Source organism: Lichenostomus cassidix, chromosome Z (genome assembly GCF_008360975.1).
Source record: "Lichenostomus cassidix isolate B80296 chromosome Z, HeHo_3.0, whole genome shotgun sequence".
Classification (NCBI taxonomy): domain Eukaryota; kingdom Metazoa; phylum Chordata; class Aves; order Passeriformes; family Meliphagidae; genus Lichenostomus; species Lichenostomus cassidix.
Genome location: NC_139511.1, coordinates 25,767,978 through 25,788,183, shown reverse-complemented (window position 1 = coordinate 25,788,183; position 20,206 = coordinate 25,767,978). Strand labels below are relative to the sequence as shown.

General features: G+C 41.9%; 1 protein-coding gene across 4 annotated transcripts in view; it reads left to right on the top strand.

Moving 5' to 3' along the window:
* Positions 1–1,466: 1,466 nt before the first annotated feature.
* MOB3B (MOB kinase activator 3B) overlaps positions 1,467–20,206 on the top strand; it is a 79,109-nt gene continuing 60,369 nt past the window's right edge. For 2 of the 4 annotated variants that reach the window (XM_085041754.1, XM_085041752.1), the window contains exon 1: positions 1,655–1,989. The gene's annotated coding sequence lies outside the window, so the exon portion shown is untranslated. Of the gene's footprint in view, positions 1,575–1,654; positions 1,990–20,206 lie in introns of those variants that run through there. The other 2 variants (XM_085041750.1, XM_085041753.1) reach the window with 2 other exon arrangements.

Sequence of the window (20,206 nt, the reverse complement as noted above, 5' to 3'; positions counted from 1 at the left end):
TGTACCCTTGTGGGTCTCTGCTGCTTGAAAAGAGGGGCATTTGGATTTTGTTCACTCAGTGAAAACAGGATTTCCCAAATTCATTCAGCATTGCTGTTGGGTTTGAAATTTTTCCAGTTAAGAACAGAGAGTTTGGCACATAACCACCTTATTTTTAGTTGGGTGTCAGTGAAATGGGTCTCTGCTGTTATTCTCTCTCTTCCCTCCCACCTCCTGCCTCTTTTTTGTCTGTGGAAAAGATGGGTCAGATGGAAAGGTGTAAGAAATCTTTGTAGGCATGAAAAAGAAAGAACTTTTTGTCCAAGCTGTATATATATATATAGTCAGCTGGGAGAATGTGTGTTATTGTTGGGTTTTTTCCCTGCTGAGACAATCAATTCAATGTAACTGTGAAGGTGGGTATTGCTATACAGATGGTTATGTATCAACCTACTCCCATAAACGCCATGGGTTAGATAAAATGAAAATCTCATTAGCTTATAAAACAGTAACATGGATACTGTTATTTATTTTATCTGCCAGCCCTGAGGCAACAGGTCTATGGTCCATGGTGTATGCTGATGACTACCAGATCAGCTGGGATACTGCTGTGGAGAGCAAACTCCTCCAGAGCACTGTGTCTGCGAAGAACCCTGTGAAAGAGGGTCATGGGGCAGAGGTTTTCCTGCTGTTGCTACAGGTTCCATGACAGGTCAAAGACCACATTTTTTGCCTGAGCTAAGGTTAAGTTTTCACCCAACTCTGTGCAGTATGGTGTGGGATTAGGCCTCTTACCAGAAGCTGTGGGAAGTAATTGTCCCACCATCTTCTGCACTGGGGCAACCTCATCTTGAGTCCTGTGTGCAGTTTTGTGCCATTATGGAAGACATAAAGGCATTAGAGAGGGTCTAAAAAAGGGTCCCAAAGACGGGAAGGTGAAGGGCCTTGAGGGGACGCTGTATGAGGCATGGCTGAGGTCACTTGGTCTGTTCAGCCTGGAGGAGACTGAGGGGAGACCTCAGTGCAGTTACAACTTATTCGTGAGGGGAAGAGGAGGGGCAAACACTGATCTCTTCTCTCTGGTGCCCAGTGACAGCACGCAAGAGAATGGCCTGAAGTTGTGTCAGGGGAGGTTTAGGTTGGATACCAGGAGAATGTTCTTCCCCCAGAGGGTGGTTGGGCACTGAACAGCTCCCCGGGGAAGTGGTCACAGCACCAGCCTGACAGAGCCCAAGAAACATTTGTTCAAGGCTCTCAGGCAAATGGTGCGATTCTTGAGGACGTCCCGCGCAGGGCCGGGAGCTGGACTCGATGATGGTGAGGAGTCCCTCCCAGCCCTGAGGGCGCGGCCTGACCCTGGGGCCTCGGTGCGGCTGGGGATCGCCCGCGCGCGGGCAGGGGCGCAGCGCCCGCTGGGGGGCGCCCTCCGCCGCGGGAGGGCTGCGCGGGGAGCGGGGGTGGTGCCGGGGGGGCGGGACGGGAGCCGGGCCGCGCCGAGCCGGGCCGGGCCGGGCCGAGTCCAAGCCAGGCTGCCAGGCTGTCGCGTCCTTTTCCCAGCCCTCAGGCAAGGAAGGCACCTGGAGGTGCGGTGGGAGGTAAGGCGGGGGCGGTTGCGATGGGTCAGGGCGGCGCACGCGAGGGTGGGGTTGGTCCCGCCGCCTACAAACTTCCCGCCGTGAGCGGGACGCGTTTGCGGCGCGGCAGCCGCCTCCCCGCTCCCCTCTGCTGTCGGTGCCAGCGGAGGTGACAGCCCTGCCCATCTCCTGCCGACCCCGCCTGGACTGCCGTGCTCGGGGCTCGGCCGGTGCTCGCCCCGTCGGGAAGGGGGTCCTGCTGCCCCGTGGCCGCTCTGCCTGGCGCCCCGGGGCTCCGCCTTCGGCCGGCGCGGGCGGAACCTGCCCCCGTCCCAGCCGGAGCGGCAGGTGGTGCGCGCCGCTGGAGAGCACGGGACGGTGCTGGTGAGCGCGCTGCGTTCCGAGCAGCAGCGGCTGGGCTGCAGCCCGCACGAAGGTGCGCTTTCCCAAGTGCTTCTCTTTTTTCCTTTCTCTTTTTTTTTCCTGTTTGTTTGTCAGTTCGTTCCCCTTTTCCTTCTCCCCATCCCGTCTCTCAGAGGTAGGTCGCTACGTGCTTCGCCCCAGAGCTTCAGGAGGCGGCTCGGTGCTGCCCGGGCTCTCTGGACCTGTTGCCCACGGCGGGTGCTCGGGAGCGGGAGGGTCGAGCTGGGCTGGGCAGGGCGCGGGGTGCCGCCGCCTCTCTCACCGTGCCCTGGCGTGGCGGGGCGAGCTCCGGAGTGCTGCGTTGCTGGTCCTGTTGTAGCCGTGTTGAGCGAAGGGATGGGAGCATTCACCGGGAGCTTGTCTCCTTCTTTGGCAAACGCTGAGACACAGCCTCTTAAAAAAAGTCAATTTTACTGCACTTCGTTTAATTCTGTGGGCGAAGGTAGTGTGTCAAGAACCTGCTGTGCAGCTGATCTGCCTGGTCTGTTAGCTGTAGACACACAGGCTCAGGGTGCTGGATTTTGTTTCTAGTTTGCAAGGTTGCTCAAGGAAGAATGGTTTATGTTAAACTCCTTGTTCACTAGTGGAACACAGTATTTGAAATCTCTGCAGGGCTTTACAATCACAGTTTGACAGCCTGACAGCTGGCCTCTCAGAGGCTGACCGAGGGCTTGTTGCGGAGAAATGAGTAATTGCCGGTGCACGGACTCACAAGCCCTAGAGGTACCCGCTGTTGGCTTAAAAGAGAAGAACAGCATTGCAAGCACAGAGCGGCCCTGGTTGGCAGAGTCTTCTGGAGAGTGCTGCTTGGAGCTGACTGACCCTGCAGATCATCTGTCTTCTGGCAAGACTGCTGCCAGCTGGCATTTGAAGATGTAGAGCCCTTCTTGCTCCCATTTGATGGTCAAATCAGCCTGTTCTGGGGCTGGTTGTGGGCAGTTCTTATTAACAAAATACTCTGATTGAATAGCTGTATGATTATCAAAAGGATAAAGGTATTTGAGGATCCTTCCCACCCCTGCTTACATTTAAATAATTTCCTATATAGGCAGTAGGATTGCTTCTATTCTCCAAGCCATTTTGCACACAGATACAATTTTTACATACTTGGGGATACTTGTGAGACAACCTTCTGGACATAGTGGCTGGAGAGTTTATGGCATGGTTGCACTGCAGTATGTAGAGGAGAGCCTGTTTCCCACTTTTCCACATTCAGAATTTGCAAACTACTCTGAGTGGACCAGTAATTGGGGCAGTTGTGCTTCCCTACTTCATGAGGCACAGAAAAGATCATTCCTGTAACATAAAAATGCCCCAAACATAACAAAAAAAACAAACAAAAACAAAATAAAGAAAAAACCCCAAACAAAACAAAAAAAAACCAGAAAAAAAAGGAGGAAATTACTTTTTTTTTTTTTTTTACAGAAAAAATGTACATCTGAAAGAAGGATGTAGGGCAGAAAGAAACAGAAGGAGCACAAGGTAGACAGAGTACAGTCAAGCAATACTGGGAAATACCAGAAAGTGTTAAAGAGAAAAGGAGGTGGGTGCAGAAAAGCATGATGTTGCTTGGTATCAGGCCTCTTGGAATGATGATTTTATGCAGTTTGCTGGTGTGTTGGTGTAGTAGCTGGTGCTGCTTAGAGCACATTAGTTAGTGATGTGAAACTTGGGACTGGACCAAATCACTTCTTTGCTGGTATTTCTCTCCTGAAAAATATTTCTTTATTAACTGCCAGCAAAGTACTTGGCATTGTTAGGTCCCTGGGGAAGGTACTTGTGTTCTGGAACAGAAACTAAGAGAAGCAGAGAGGTCCAGGTGCCTTGGGAACAAGGATCACAAAGTCATTTGGTATAGCAGTTGTTAAAAAATGTTACAGGAAAACTGTGGTACTGTATTTAATATTTAGTCTTTCTCACTAGTTAGGTAAACTGTGATTTCAGATGGAATATTTTATAGACAAAACACAATGTTGTTTTCATTTTTCTGGCTTAGGGCATTATCTCAGGATTAGATGCTTCAGTAGTACCTTTGACAGATAGAAGTGTGTCTTGTGAGCCCCTTCTGAGCCAGGGACTTAGGCATAGACTGGCCAGATAAGATGGAGAGAAAAGTTGAAATGAGTAAGATATAACTGGAATTTTAAGCTAAGTACTTTTGAAGTAAATTTATTTCCAGAGAAATTACACTGTACTATTCTACTAAGCTGTTCTGGTGATGGGTGATTAGCATATTATTAGTATATTAAAGGAAAAAGGCTTAGGAATGAACTGCAGGTGTGACTGAAGATCAGTTATACACAGAGTAACTGAGAGATTATTTTAAAGGCGTTTGGACCAGACAAGAAAAGCAGAGGAGGTTTTGCTCGCTGTTCTTACCATCCAGTCTTGCTGCCACACTCCCCTTTCTCTTTTGTGCTGGTTCTCATATGCAGTGGATGTTCTTCCCTGGTTTTAAATCTTCACCTTTGAACAAAGGCACGGATTTTATTTGTTTGGTTATTTTGGATAATATCCTGTTGGTCTGATAGGCTCAGGAAAAGGTTCAACAAGTATTAAAGCAGGACAAGGATGTGACGCTGAAGAAAGGAGGGAGGAAGAGAGGTTGTAACTGGGGAGAGTGCTGAACAGTGTATAAAGCAGCTTCATGAGCCCTGATACCAGGCCTTTACTGGGTCAGGTGTACTCAAACTGGAAAAGTGTGACTGAGGGATGATTTCTTGCTCTGTGGTCATGCATTCCTTACATCAGCTCTTCATCTTGGGAGAAATGCAGTTTATTTTTTGCCAGCTCATAGCTATCTGTATTTCAAAGTAATCCAGCCTTTCATTGATCAGTACAATATGGTACAAATGTAATCATTTCAGATGGTGCTTCCCTGCAGAACTTTCACTTTTTCTTCTTTTACACAGAAAAAAAAATCAAGAGGATCTTGAAATGTAGTCAGTTATTTTCTTGAAAGAAATTTTAACTGGCTTTGAACCTCTTGCCATTTCTAAGAGTCATAGAAAACCATTTTCACTTTCCCATTTTAGTGTCTTCCCTCCTTCCACTCCTACCCCCCATCTTTCTTCTTGTACCCACTGACATAGTATTAGAGTGCTTGATTTAGGAAGACATTGAAGTGGTGTCTATTCACAAAGATATTAAAGCCAATACACTAAAAGAACCTGAACCAACAGACGTGGTTTTATTTCTTTTGATCTCCAGTTACAGTAGTAATAAAAAGTTACAAAAAGTTTAATTGTAATAGTTACATGTAACAACAGTAGTGTAGAATTTTTCATAGAAACATGCACTACTTAATTTTTAGGTACTCATGTAAGAAAAAAAGAAGTCAAGACTTAGTTATTTGACTTCAAATAGTAGACGACCATATTCAGTTTAGAAAACACAACTCTTCCACAGGAATAGAAAGTTGCATACCCTCACAGAGGGTTAACACTGAATTCCAGGTGAGAAATGGGAAAATAATATTGGTTGCAGTTACTTCATTTTTCTTCTGTAAGATACATAAAATTAACTTCAACTTGTAAAAGCACATATTTTTTACAGAGAGCTAGCATAGGCAGTTCTTAAACCCCTGTGTTCCCTATAAATGCTTAGCTGATCCCAGTTAGGTAAACTTACTGGTACCCTAAATTATCTGGGTACCCCAAATCTGGGTACCCCAAATTATCATCTAATGAGGTCTCTATTTCCCCCTTTCAATAAAACCCAACCAACCTGCATCTTGGAAGTGTGAGTCACAACTGACAGTGAGGAATACATGAGTTAATAGGCATATCTGCTTTATATTCATGGAAGTACCTTCCCAGAAGAGCAGATGAAGGAAGTAAATGTTTCCACACTGTCCCAGGGATGGGTTTTTTTTAGGTCATGGTGCTGTGATTACCTAACCAAAACGTGCTGTGATTCCATGAAGAATTGATAGAATCCAGTGGACTGTGCAAGGTTGTTGCCAGTCATAATCTGTTGAAGCCTGTGCTGACTCTCTGTTTAGAGACTGGAATCTGAGTGCAGAACTGAGCAAAGAGAAGAAAGTTCAGCGTAGATATAAATACATTGATACAACCTTACATCACCTTGCCTGATACATTATGCATAGAGAAACCTCAAGGTCACAGGCTTCAATTCATCAACTTCCTTCAGAATTGGTCTACATTCATTCCACACAGTAACTATACATTAAAAGCAGGAAATTAAAAAAAAATCCGAATTAAGTGTGCTTGAACATAGTTTGCAGATATCAAACATCATTTCAGTGTCAACATAGTGGCAAAGTGTTTAAATGAGTAAAATAGAGACTGATTAATGAAGTTGGTAATGTAACATTATCTATGTGTCAGAGTGATCTTATGTTCCCTATACAGCCAGTTTAGAACTGGTGGTGATTGAAAGCAGAATTACATTCAGGAGTGTGAAACCTATTCTTTCCTCCCCGTCTCTGTAAAGCAGGAGCACCTGAGAGGGAAGTGGGTGTGTCTGATCTTGTTTCCCCGGTGTCTGATTTGGAGGCCTAAAATTAGGCAGTTGTAAATACCCTGTTGTTGCATTCCTGGAATAAGGAATGATAACACCATTCCATTACAATAGCTGCATGCAGAATAAGTTTTCCTTCCCAAAGTGGGAAAGTATTTTAAGTTATTTATTTCATTTGAATAAATGAAAGGAAAGCAACCCAAGTTTACAGTCTGGTCCTTAAACTTCTCAGCAAAATGTTGAGATTCTGTCCTCATGTAGTGGTAACTGTACATTGAATTTACTTTTTGTTAAAATAATCCCTTCTTCCCCAGTTCCAGAAGTCATGGAAATATTTTAACTCTTCTTCTTACATTCTAATTTAACAAACTCCATTTATGATAAAAATATATATGGAATGAGATATGCTTGAAGATATAAGAAATCTGAGGTGGAATAAAATCTGTGTCAGAACCCGTCCAGTTTTCTTATTTATAGGGAGTGGTACAGAGACCCCAGGGTATTCAAGGTGTCTTGAGTAACAGTTACATTGGTGAAGATGATAACTTGAAGAACTGCTTGGTTCTGCCTGAATGAAAGGAAGAAAGGTGGGAGAGGCATAGAAGAGATTTGTTAAGATCTGTGTTCATACAGTAGTTCTTTTCAGATTAATTTTGTCTGCTTATGAGCTTGAAGCACATAGAACACATATGTGTTTTACACAGTGTTATGAATCAATGTATCTTAAAAATCTATGCTGTAGTTATTCAATATGCTGTATAGAAATATATATAAAAATATCTATAAAATATTTCATATATCTAGAAATAGATATATTTATATCTCTACAGGCTATTATAGAGATATGTCTATATATATGAGTATAATGTCTAGAGACAAGTATACTTGCAGAATAAGGATCAAAGCTGAAAATTGACTTTTCTTGTTTGGAAGGACTGTCTAGCACTGGTTTTTAGGTTTAAAGAGGTCTTGGTCATCTTAAATTCTCATCTGTTTTGTAATTTAAGATCTTCAGAGTGTACAAGACTGCAGGAAAGTTTTTCTTCCTTATGCATGTCTGCATCTTGTACTTGTTTTCTGAATTAGCGAACTAATGCAAAAATAAAATCTATGCAGTGTTTAGATGTAAATTTTTCATGTTGTAAAACAACTATCATATTATGTGGAAAGACCACTTTTTTATAGTGCAAAGAGAATACAGAAGCAATATCCACTTGTATGTTGAAAGAGCTTATCTTCTACAGAAGCACTGATACCAACTGCCCCTTCATTTGAGTACTCTCTGTGTTTAACTTAGAGCACCAAATGGTTTTGAAAATAAGCCCCAACTATCAATTTGAAAGTTATTAAAATGTGGAAATGAAAAACTTATCAGGAAGGGGGAAATTATTGGATTATTAAAAAGAAACAAAACATAGAAGGTTTTACCTCTTTATGCAGCGTTTTTTTTCATAAGACTGTCAAAAATTATAAGACATGTTCGCAATTCCATTTGAACGGCTTCCCAGGAGCAGTGGCTGTGTTGCTTATCTATTAGGAAATTGGTGATTCTTTGAAAGTACTTTTTTATGCAGTATATAGAGCTTCTTAGGATCCATTTTTGAAAACTGTTTCTTGCATTTGGTTGCTCTTCTGACAAACATGTCTCCAGTTCTTCAATTTGATGATGAATTTCATTTTGGAATGTCTCAATCTTGCTTGTATTCCAAGCATCAACAGGAACATTTTTGCTAAATAGTTGGAAGATCTGTTGGAGGAACTCGTAAATGATCATTTTGATGTTCTTCTGTGTGACCTTGGTAATCTCCATGGGGAATCTGAAATCAGTTGTTTCACTGAGACATTGCTGAGAAAAATAACCACCCATTTTCCACAGAAAGTTCATGATGTGGTAGTTCACTTTGGTTCCTTGGAAAAGGCAAACTGGATGTGAGATTTTGATGTACATTACCAGTATAATGCAAGTTTGCAGTACGCTTCTCTGAACTGTGATGGTCATGCTGATGAAGCAGTCAGCACTATTTTCCTTTCCTTTTTGCAGATCCGTAAGCTTGCAGTTTCTTGGTTGTCTTGTCTTGCTCATATGCTTCTCTTTCACATCTCTGAATTTATTTCCTCTGTATGATGTGCTGGGTATTACTCACTGTGTAGGAATTGCTCTATTGGCTATGGTCCTGCCAAGGTTTACTGTTTATTTCTCACAGTTGTGAAGGTTTTACTCATTTCTGCTTTGACTGTATTTAATTGAAAAAAGAGTAAATCAGTCAATCTAATGAGTCAGAGCATATTGGCAGATTAGCAGGTTAGAATCTGGTAATAGCATTTCATCTTCTCATATTCTCACTAGCACAGGCAGTCCTGCCTGAGAAATTTTATGCTTAAGTTGGCAAAGACAGTGAAAAAGGATGGCATCCCTAGCTAACAGATATGTGATCAAAGCAAGATGTAGTTTTATTGATTTAAGAACAAGTGGGGTTATTTTAGTAGGATAAATTGTTTGGTTTGGGCAATGGTTTAAATTTTATTAGCAAAATAACCTTTTTGTTGAAACAAGCATTGACTCACTAGGAGCACATATTACTATCACTATGCTGGCAAAAAAATAAATATATACAACTCTTAGGACAGATGCCTTTTTCTCCAAAATCTCTGATAGTTCACTGCTCAGAGAAGCGTTGTTCTACTTCATCACTTGATGAATCATACTAATTTTAGAGCCATTAAGGAAAACATGCTTTTATATAAAAAAGAGGAATTCCTTACATTTCAGAGTTAGAACACTCTTGTTCTGAAGCCTCCTCCTGTTGTCCTGAAGTGGGTTATTTCACCTGGTGTGCAAGAGAGAGTCTGGCTCTGCTTATGCACTGAAATTCAAAATAAAGCATCTTTTAAATCCAAACAAGTCAAATCAGTATTTGTCCTGAGTTATTTGGTTTACTGCTCTTAAATCATGTTCCCTCTGACCCTCTGGTTCCTCTGAGGTCTGGATCATTAGTAAACAGATTCAAGCCTTCATGCTTTTTCATGTGAGATATATAGAGCTTTCTGATTCAAGCATTTAACTTGCATAATAAATCTCATCCTACAAAACATGGGGACATTCTGGCCTATAGGAACTCATGAGTCAGTTTAGTGTCTCCAGTTGTCCACTCTGTGAATTGTAGGAATGGCCATAAACCTCTTTTTCCTGTTGCCTCAAAAATCAGTGCTGTAATTTTACTTAAACCTTGCAGATAGTTTTTACTGAATATGTGGCTCTACTATTTATCAAAAATCTATTGTTTCATTCCCTGGTTTTACTGGAACTGGAGGGTCTGCTGGGGATTCCTTAATATTTTAATGTGATCCCCCTCATTCACTGTAAACAATTTTCCAGCATCATAATGTTTCCATCTTGTGAAAGACCCTTACTGCCTTTAAATGCCACATTGATTCAGGCTAGGAGTGTGTGTTTGTGCAGGGGGAGTAGGGGCCTTTCAGACCCCAAGCCCTCTGCTTGTTCTGTTTCTTTAACCTGTGCAATACCAGTCTCTTTTCTTTCCACAGTAAAATATAGCCTTTCCACATTCAGTATAGTGTATGTGCATCCCCAGGTAGGGTTATCAGTTAACAGTTTCCAAAAACTGATACGCTCCTTCAGGATTCTCTCAGTACAAACCAACACATCACTTTCAATTCAACAAAGTATAAAAAAGGATATGCACAGAACCTGACAGGGCCCCATTGCTTGTTTTAAAGATGCCTGTATCATGGGTTGATTGTTTCCCCCAGTCTGGTCTGCAATGGGACTAAAATCCTTACTTCCCATTCATGCTCAATATTTTGATCCATATTCTCTGTATCTGTCCCCACTCCAATGTTACATGGTGGGAAAAGGAGGAAACTAACATTCACACATCTTCTGGATCATCCTCTCTGCAACACACAATCTTTGCCTTCTTCTCCTTAGAACCTGGCATCAGCACAACTCCTCCCAACACTCACTTTTTCTGAATATCCAGATCTCTATACAGTGTCATAAAAGCATCAGCATAAACCAAAACTCATCCCATCTACTAAGTCAGCTACAAACTAGCAATTCCAAAATAAAACTGCAACAATCCATTTTCCCTGTTCTCCAATTTATAAGGTGTCCACCATTGATTACAATATTTATTCATTTTATATTTAGTCATTGGATCTTCATCAGCTTACTCCAGTTGTTCAAAATACAACCCCAAGGCTACAGTGTGGAATTGTGATCTGGTTTGCCAATACTCAATTGCCCAATTCCTTTTTTCTTAGGTCCAGACCTCCAATACAAATCACTTTTTTGCTCTCTGCTCTGACTCTTTGTCATCAGAGAAAGGAAGAGCACTCTCTCCCAACACGCAGTTTTGTGTGTAACATTTTCAAAGCCTAGGCATGCATTTATTTCTCACTTCTGTCCCCCTGTTGTTAGTTACACACCGCTCTGACCTCGTGTCAGCAAAGGTAGGACCCCTTCCCGCTTTTGCACATTGTTTTTGTTGTGTACAGTGACAGCCACTGTTACGAATCCTCTTGACCCAATTTACATGGAGGTTGAAGTTTTCCAGTACCAATCCCACTGACTGGCCCAGGGCTGGTCCCACTGATCAGTTACAACAAAATAAAATTTGATACTCACCAGTCCAGAAATTCCCACCACTTTTGCCCCTGCTCAAATACCTCTGGATTGTTACACCTTTGATCACCTTTGCTCACCGCCTCAACACTGGAGAGGATTTGATGGTGTCCCCAGTCAGACTGGTCCAAATCCTATGTGATTTGTTTCTCCTTTGCTGGGTGCAGCAAGATGATCCAGGGAAGGCTTTATAGCAGTCCTGTTTGGGTCACCAAGATTGTTGTCCCAAAATGGATTCTTTCACCTGTTATGCAAAGGAGTGATCCACACACAGAGCCAAGGTATTTGATTTATTTGCAGGAAAGGGTGCTGTTTGGCAAACCCACAAAGTCAGCACACAGACTATCACGGCTTTTTACTATCCTACGTTTTAGCAAACAAAGGCATTAATGTTCATTCATTGCAAGTTACATCGTTCTCTTTTTAATTAGTATTCTATCTTGGTTAAATAATCCCCTTTCTTCTTCTGCTAATTAGTCTGCATGCTCAGTCTTTTTCTTATTTGAGTCAGTGGGTTTCTTCAGTCTGTGGTCACAGTTTTCTCTTGCCAGAATTAACCTTTACCCAGACGGAGTGTTGGCTTTTTTACTTCCTTATCTTGGGAGTTCTGCCAGATGTCCTTGTGGCCTATAAATTCTGCATTCTTTGCATCCACTATCACTGTTGCATCCTTCTCCCCCAGCTCTGCTAACCTCCTGCTAGGTCTGTGTTCGCTGAAGCATGATAAGCCCTAAACCATAACAAGACTATTCTATGGACAAGTAATTCATCTTTGTAACACCTGGACATCATTCCCATGAAAATAAGCTTTCAAGGAGACTGAATTCACTTGTGTTAGTAGCAAAATGTCCCATGTTCAGGACCACTCCTGCTGGTGTAATGCTGGAATTTGTCTCCTGGGGTCTGGCTGGTGTACTTCTCTGACTATCAAGTCTTTGGGCCAGGTAGCCACCACTGGATGAATTGTAAGCATCTGAATAAATCTGAGCCTTTGGTAAAGACAGTTCTGAGAAAGTGGCACATAAGCACTGTGGCTTGAAATTGAAGTTCTTGGTTTGTTCCTGAATATGCATTAGCAAAATGCCATGTTTCTACATATCTCTGACTTCCTCTAGTGTACTACCAGCCCTTTAAACTGCTTCTTGCAATGGCAATATAAGAGGTCAATGGTGGTAGAAAAGGAAGACCGAGTTGAACGTTAAGATACGCAAAATTACAACGTATTTAGCAGGCAGATTTGCTTTTCTTCTTGTGGGAATCCTTATGGATTGCTAACTCTAAAAGTGAGTTGAAGTTATTTATCTTTATGTTATTCAGCCTGCAAAATTACAGGGATATTTGAAAAATAATATGAAAAATGTATAAGCTCAGAAATACTTGATGTTGTCCTGATTTTGTCTGGGATGGGATCATTTTTCCCTAATAGCAGGTACAGGGCTGTTGTTTCCTGTGCTCTGTCAATGAGCAGGTGCACAAAAAGCTGCAAGGGAGCGCAGCCAGGACAGCTGACCTGAACTGGTAAAAGGGATATTCCACACCATAGATCATCATGCCCAATATATAAACTGTGAGGGAGTTGTACAGGAGCTGCAGATCTGTCACTAACCAGTGGGTGATGAACAAGTGTATTGTGCATCGCTTATCCTTCTTGGGTTTTCTTCCTCTTTATTACTATTTCTTTGGTAGTTGTTATTGTTGATATTAGTTTAGATTTTGTGTCACTTATTAAACTACTTATATATAAACACACACGCATTTTACTTTTCTTTTAGATTTTACTTCCCACTGGGGAAGGGGGAGGAATGACTGAGTGAGTGGCTGTGTGGTTCTTGGTTGCCAGCTGGGGTTAAACCATGACAGATGCAAGCATTGAAGGAATTCCAGGATGACCTTGAGATTAGAAACTATTTTGTTAAAGGAAAGATAAATCCTGTTGATGCTTGGGATGTTGTGATCTGACAGAGTGAAAGATTGCTATGGATAAGCAATTTCTTTATCAAACTAGCGAATGTCTTCAGCAGTTACATGGCAGTATCCTGTTAATATAGGAACTCTCACATGGTTAATCTTTTTTTGCTTCTGCTGATGTTTATGCTATAGTAATATTGTGGTACTTTCACAAATTATCTACACCCAGAGGTCTTCAGAGAGGTTAATTTATGAATGAAATTTGTGGTACAGATGACTTTGTGTTTGAAAGATGGGACAGAGAATCAGGAGGGCTATGGTAGATTTAATGCATTGATTTGCCACAGATGTCTTTTTAATTTTAATTTGGTGTATATGTGTATGGATCTTTTGCATTAAATGGAACATTGATTTCAATCAAGAAAGGACCTGTCCTGTCATCTACTAAAGCAACATGAGAAACAGCTCAGTGCTGCATGACAAATGTGGATCTGATTCACTGTTCAACAGTTGTATTCTGTTTATACACTGTCACCCCTCTTTTCCTTCCATTGTCGTTTCATAGGGGACCATGAAATATTTTATTGTTGTGAAAAAAAAATTAAAGTTTCAAGGGGACATTAAGCAGTATGAGGTGACTGTAGCTGATGAAGGAGAGAATATACAGTGTAAAAACCTTCATGTCAGGGTTAGGGATCAGAGACCTGTTGGCTTTGTGCTGCTTATCTAAGGATGAGTCAGGACAATTGGGTGTCAGAGGAGCTGAGTTGTCTCTACAGAATACTATGTTTAATCCCCCCAGTTTGGGGACTTCTGAGGACCCACATGGAAATTACCGTCTTCTAAATCAAAACTCTTCTTCCCTGAAAACAGAGAAAGAAGATATACACATTCTACCTTGTGCAAACCATCCACCCTGTGAGAAAGGGCCCCACACTGACCCTTTCCTTGTCTTTTCCTGAATGTAAGGAAATACTTTTTGTGTGGGAATGAGAAGAGTGGCTTGAATGAATAAGTCAAAAGCTGTACATCTGTGCTTTGGTTTCAATGCTTCAGGATTTTGCCATTGTGTTCTTGCCTCCTAAACGCTTCTCTGAAGTTTGGTCAATGGAGCCAGAGTTGCAGAAAGAACCATTTTTTGACTGGTGGGATAGAGTATGGTTGTTTGGTTTTTGTTTGTTGTTTTTGGTTGCTTGCTTTTGTGGGCTTTTTTTCAACATAACAACAATAATAATAATAATAATAATAATTTTTAAAGTCTCTCTGCCACAGATTCTGTATGTCTGCATCAAAATGTCTTTTGCTGTGCTCGCATAGGCTGTCATGCTTCAGTGAAGGCTAAAGAACTTTTGAACTGAAAATCCAATATTTTGTGCCAAAGTAGATCAGGATATGAAAATTTTGTGGCTCATCTGGGAGCTGAAAAAAAATCCAGAGGTTAAAACTGAAGGTCTAGTAGGAAGGACTAGGAGTCAACTGAATGGAACTGAGATCCCAGATCTGAATTCACCTGAATGATGCCTAGGTTCAAAGTGTCTTTGTTTTCCTGTATTTTAGCTACATCTCTACAAAGCAGATACATCTAGTTACTACATGTCTAGTTACAAACATGTTGGGAGTGTTATGGAGCTTTATCCAGGCTCTTTGTCGAGATTGTCTAGTGAAAGCATTGTGGAAATACTGAAAAAAGGAGGAAAGAAATGTCTGAGGCCTGAAAATCAGTTTTAATTTCAGACAATGCTAAATTCTGAGAGAGAGGCTACTTTAACTTCTGCATTGTCTTTGTTTCCCTCAGCAATGCTCTCTTTTCTTGCTTAAGAAGTAATAGTGATAAACTGTTAGTTTATGTGATAAAAACTTGCCTGTGCTCTACAAGGTAGTGCAGAAAAACACTGGCAGGTGGAAGAGTCTTAGTAACTCTTTCCCCAGCTGCTCCCAGCACCATCCATGACAGGAGTCGTCAGCCTATCTCCACAAACCCAGAAGACAGAAGGGCACAGTGGCAGGCAGAAACCCAGTGCAAGGATTCTGAGGAAGGGCCCCTTCTAGCATTGTCCTGGGCAGCCTCACCCCCATGGCATGGGAGATGCATGCATCAAGACAAGTCAGTGCTGGAGCACCTTCCTGGTTTTGCTACCTGGAAATAGACAACACATTGCAGGATACAGAGGAAGACTTTCAGGATTACACAGGACCTATTATGAGATGTTTAGGGGAGAAACCAAGGGCAGGGAAAGGGATAGATGGGTTGTTTAGGAAGTAAAAAGCATGTGAAATAGAGGCATGAAAAGGACTGATCATGTTTAAACAGCAGCTGGTCAAAACACTTCTCTGTTGTGACCTGTGCCTGAAGAGCAGTATGCCCTCCCAATAAACTCAATTTCCCAGAATTTTCTCAAGTGAGGAACTGTTTGGCTTTCCAAAGGAATTTCCATTTGGCTGCATTGTCAGACTCTGTGTAAGATTTTTGTGACTAGTGTTCTCAATCTGCTTGCAATCAATTGTAATAAACAGTTAGACTAATGTTATTGTTCATCCATCTGTAAGAAGGTCATCTTGGCAGCTAGTAAAAAAGCAGTTATGAAAGCACTACCTCAGTGATACCAGATACAAAGCTCCCAATGCTTTCTGACTTGTACTAGTTAGTGCTGGTCTAGTTAAAATTGAGGTTTTGTGTGGTTAAATAAGAAACCAAAATGCCTCACTAGATTTGCTTGGTTTTCCTCCTGAACAATGTTTTTCTTTCTGAAAAGACTGCATACTTGCTTACCTCTAACTGCAGAGGAAACGTTTCACACTGATGTCTTCTTAGAGATCTTTGTCAGCCGAATTACTCCTTGGTGCAAGTCTCTTAACGGGACATGGATGATACCAAGCTTAAGGTGAAGTTTTACTGCACACAGCCAAATTGATCTAATGGTTAGCTCCTACCCAAAGAGCTCGTCCTTTTTGTCTCCTGTTTGGCCTTAGAACTGTTCCAGCTTGGGAGAATAGTGTGACTGGAAAGCCAACGTCTTTCCTTTTCTCTGGGCAGGGATGATCATGATGACAACAAATTTTGTCCTGTTTTTCTACTTTGAACTGCCTAATCAGAGTAAAGCTAATGCTGGCACACAGGGATGAGCAGAACATGTCTGTTAGCATGGGAGCAGTATCTGTTTTTTAAAAAGAGACATGACACCAAGAGGCTGGAAACCTGGTATTCCAAGTTTAGGATCCAGTGCTGTGTAGAAAGCAATCTGAAGTAATCATGATCTTTTCTCATTGTGACATCCACAATCCACAGAGAGAAGTTATAGCTATATTGCAAAGTGTCTCAGCACTTCATCTCTAGTGTTTGAATGTGAGACTGAATACAGAATATAGAATAGATCAAAACCTTTTAAAACCAAACTAAGGGAAAGCTAAGAAATATAACAATTTAACCTGAGATTCCTGGCTACTGTATGTATGCTACAGACCTCTTTCTTTCAGGGAATGCCAGATACAAGTCAGTTTGTGTTCTATATTAGCCATTATGACTCTTAGAGGCTAAAAATATTAATCAATATTATTCCACATTATGTTATTCCACATTAACATTATTGACTCTATTCCACAATATATGCATGTAGGGATTCTGCAGGCTATCTTGTATCATCCTCATAATAATAAGTAACAGAGTATTTCTGGTCACTCAAATTGGGGGGCAAATACTATTCTGATGTAATGAAAACATCTTTGTATTGCTGAAAAATCCTTTTTATGTCAGCATGGCAGTTTGCATGTGAGAAATGTCTTAACAATGCTCTAAGGAGGCCGTAAGGAGACCGTTAACTAAATAGTGATACAGAATTGCCCTGTAGTAGTGAGGCAAAGACTTAATTATATGAGCCAGGGATGTTTATAAATTTTTAATCTTATTTTATGAACTAATGAACTTTGGTTTCTGACCTCTTTCACTTCATTCTCCCAATTCCTTTTCCTTACATCATGTCAGAGGTTACAGAAGGTAAGGCAGAGGACATGCTAATTTTCAACTCCACATCCTTCTGTGGTGTTACAGCAGTGATGGACAAGGGAATTGCAACAGACATCACCTAACTGGACTTGTGCAGAGCATTGGACATGGCCATCCTTGTCTCTAAACTGGAGAGACGTGGATTTGACCCTGAGATTAGCTCAGCTGACTGGAGCATGGTGCTAATAACTCCAGTGTCATGGTTCAATCCCTGGGGGCCATTCATTTAAGAGGTGGATTTGATGATCCTTGTGGGTCCCTTCCAGCTGAGAATATTCTGCAATTCTGTGATTTCATGGGTGGACCACTTGGTGGATAAAAAATTGACTGGATGGTTCCTCTCAAAGGGTTGTGGTCAACAACTCAAGGTCCAAGTGGAAAGCAGTGATGAGGGGCATTCCTTGGGAGTTTGTATTGGGACCATTGCTTTTTACTATATTTGCTGGTGACCTGAGAGAGCGGGATCAAGGACACTCTCAGCAAGTTTGCTGGTGACACCAAGCTGAGTGCTGCAGCTGACTGCTGGAGGGAATGAGTGTCGCCCAGAGGTACCTGGACAGGCTTGAGAGGCGGGCCTGTGTGAACCTTGTGAAGTTCCACAAGGCCAAATTCAAGGTCCTGCATCTGGATCAGGGCAATCCCATGCACAAATACACACCCACAAAGGCTGGGTGGAGAAAGCATTGTTACTTCCTATGGAGTAGGATTAGAGGGTGTTTGTGGATGAAAAGCTCAACATAACCTGGCAGTGTGCATTCACATCTCAGAAAGTGAAACATGTCCTGTGCTGTATCCAGAGAAGCATAGCCAGTAGGGTGAGGGAGGGGATTTTGCCCCTCTGGTCTGCTGTGGTGAGACCCCACCTGGAGCACTGCACCCAGCTCTGGGGTCCTCAACACAAGAAAGATGTGGCCCTGTTGGAGCAAGTCAGGAGAAGAACCACTAAGTTAATGGAGCACCTGTCCTGTGAAGACAGGCTTCATGAGAGAGTTGGGGCTGTGCAGCATGGAGTGGAGAAGACTCCAGGGAGACCTCATAGCACCTTCCAGTACCTAGAGGGTCCTTATAAGAAGGCTGGAGAGGGCCTTTACACAAAGGCATGTAGTAATAGGACAAGTGGGGATGGCCTTAAGCTAAAGGACGGCCAGTTTAGGCTAGATATTAGGAATAAAGTCTTTACTGTGAAGGTCAAACAGGTTGCCCAGAGAGGTTGCCTAGAGGTGTTCAAGACCAGGCTGGATGAGGCTTTGATGGTCTAGTGTAAGGTTCCCTGCCCACAGCTGGGGGGTTGGAGCTGAATGGTCTGTAAGGTCCCTTCCAGCCCAGCTATTCTATGATGCCACATGCTGAGTGATTAGGTTTTTCCTTTGTGTGGTCAGTAGGCTTGTTTTCATCCTCATTCGGCTGCTGATTTTGTGTGCTCTGGACGACTGAGTTTATTTTGAGGTTTTAATGGCTCCTTTGTCACCGAAGGAGGATGATCGTTTGGAAAGTTATTGTTAGCAAGACAGGCACTTTGCACTGTGTAGAGTCTTGCTTCTAAGGAGTCAATTGAAAAATGTAATAGAGACATAATTAAATATTTTCCCTTAAAATGTTCTTGAAAGTTAATGGCATACATTGACAATATGTCTTTCGAATTAAGTCTAGGAAACTGTTGTCAAGTGTCACTGCTGGGGACATTTATTAACAACTGTAAAATAAGGTGAGAAACAAGAATATTTACATCGGCTTGGTTTTACAACAGGAGTAGTAGCCATGCCAAGTTCTGCTTTTTTGATGAGTTTTATAATTGTTTTGTTTGTGTGGGACTTTTGTGTTTGGTGGTCTTTTCTTTATTGTGTCCCCATGTCAACGTGCAGTTTGTGTATGTGTGTCCTGTCCCTTCCTCAAATGTTAGTGTTTCAGATTAGCTTTGTTTCCCCGGGGGAGCTGGTGGCCATTACCAGGAATTCTAAATCTGCCTTGCTAATGATCTTGGCTAAGTATGAACTGTTAAATGGTCACAGAAACACTTCTCTCTGTGGTTGATGTATTATCAAGTAACAAAGTTGTTCTGATGCCTCTCATAAACCTTGCCAGGAATGTGTGATCAGAAACATCCTGTAAAAGGATGGATTCCAGTTGGGAATAGCTCATGTAGCGCCATGAAAATATGGCTGTATCTGTTCCCTATCTGCCATGTGCAGAGAATTGTTTAGAGAACCATCCATTCTCACAGAATCACAGAATGGATAAGGTTGGAAGGAACTACAGTAGGTCCCACATCTGTTCCAACTTCTCCTTAACACTATATCAGAAACAGTTTGGATTTCATGCTTGAAGACTCACAACGAATCCAGTGATATTCAGTTCATTTGCTGTGTAGATTACAACTCCAGAGTGAAAACTACTGGTACTGTCTTTTTTGCTGCTTAGAGTTTTGCAGAAGTCTGTCTGTGAAAGAGCTAGGTGGGTTTCCTAAGCGCTTTCTTAGTCTTTGCTCAGTAAGCAATTGGACTATATGGGAGAAGATCACTTCTGGAATTGGTGAACTGGCATATGAATCTTTTAATTCTGTGTCATTTGTAACTGATCATTGGCGCCAATGCAAATTTTAAATTTGCTCAGCACACAACAGACAACTAAAGAGGGTTGCACATGACAGATCGGTGTTTTGAATAGCTTCTGAGCACAAGAACTTTTGATGTGCTGAGGTAATGCTTATTTCAAAGTCTGCTGGAAGGCGAGCTTGAAAACCCTTGATTAGTAAAGAGCGTGTGTGTAGAAAATGGCAAGTTTGTGCTATCCATTTTCCTTGCATCCTAAAGTCCGGACATTTCATTTCTCCTGTGAATTTATTAGATCCAAGGATGCGATTATCCAGTGGAAATTGGGATACATGTTTTGTTGAGCAGGTTCAAGCTGAGTTAAACAGAGGGGCCAAAGTCTGTTTAAAGAATGTGTTTGGAGTCTAGCTTTATGAACAGATGGCAACTCCAAATGAGGCAACTGTGGTTTTCTTCCTTGGTCTGCTATTGGTCTGGTGTGTGACCTTGGACAAATGACTTGCTCTCATATTTCTTGCTTTCATCTGCTGTTCCCAAAGCACTTGAGGAGATACATTTTTACACGAGACCTTGGTTTTAATAAGAATATATCTTACAGCAAAGAGAGCTATCATTTGAAAACCAGATTTTTCACTATTAAAATAAA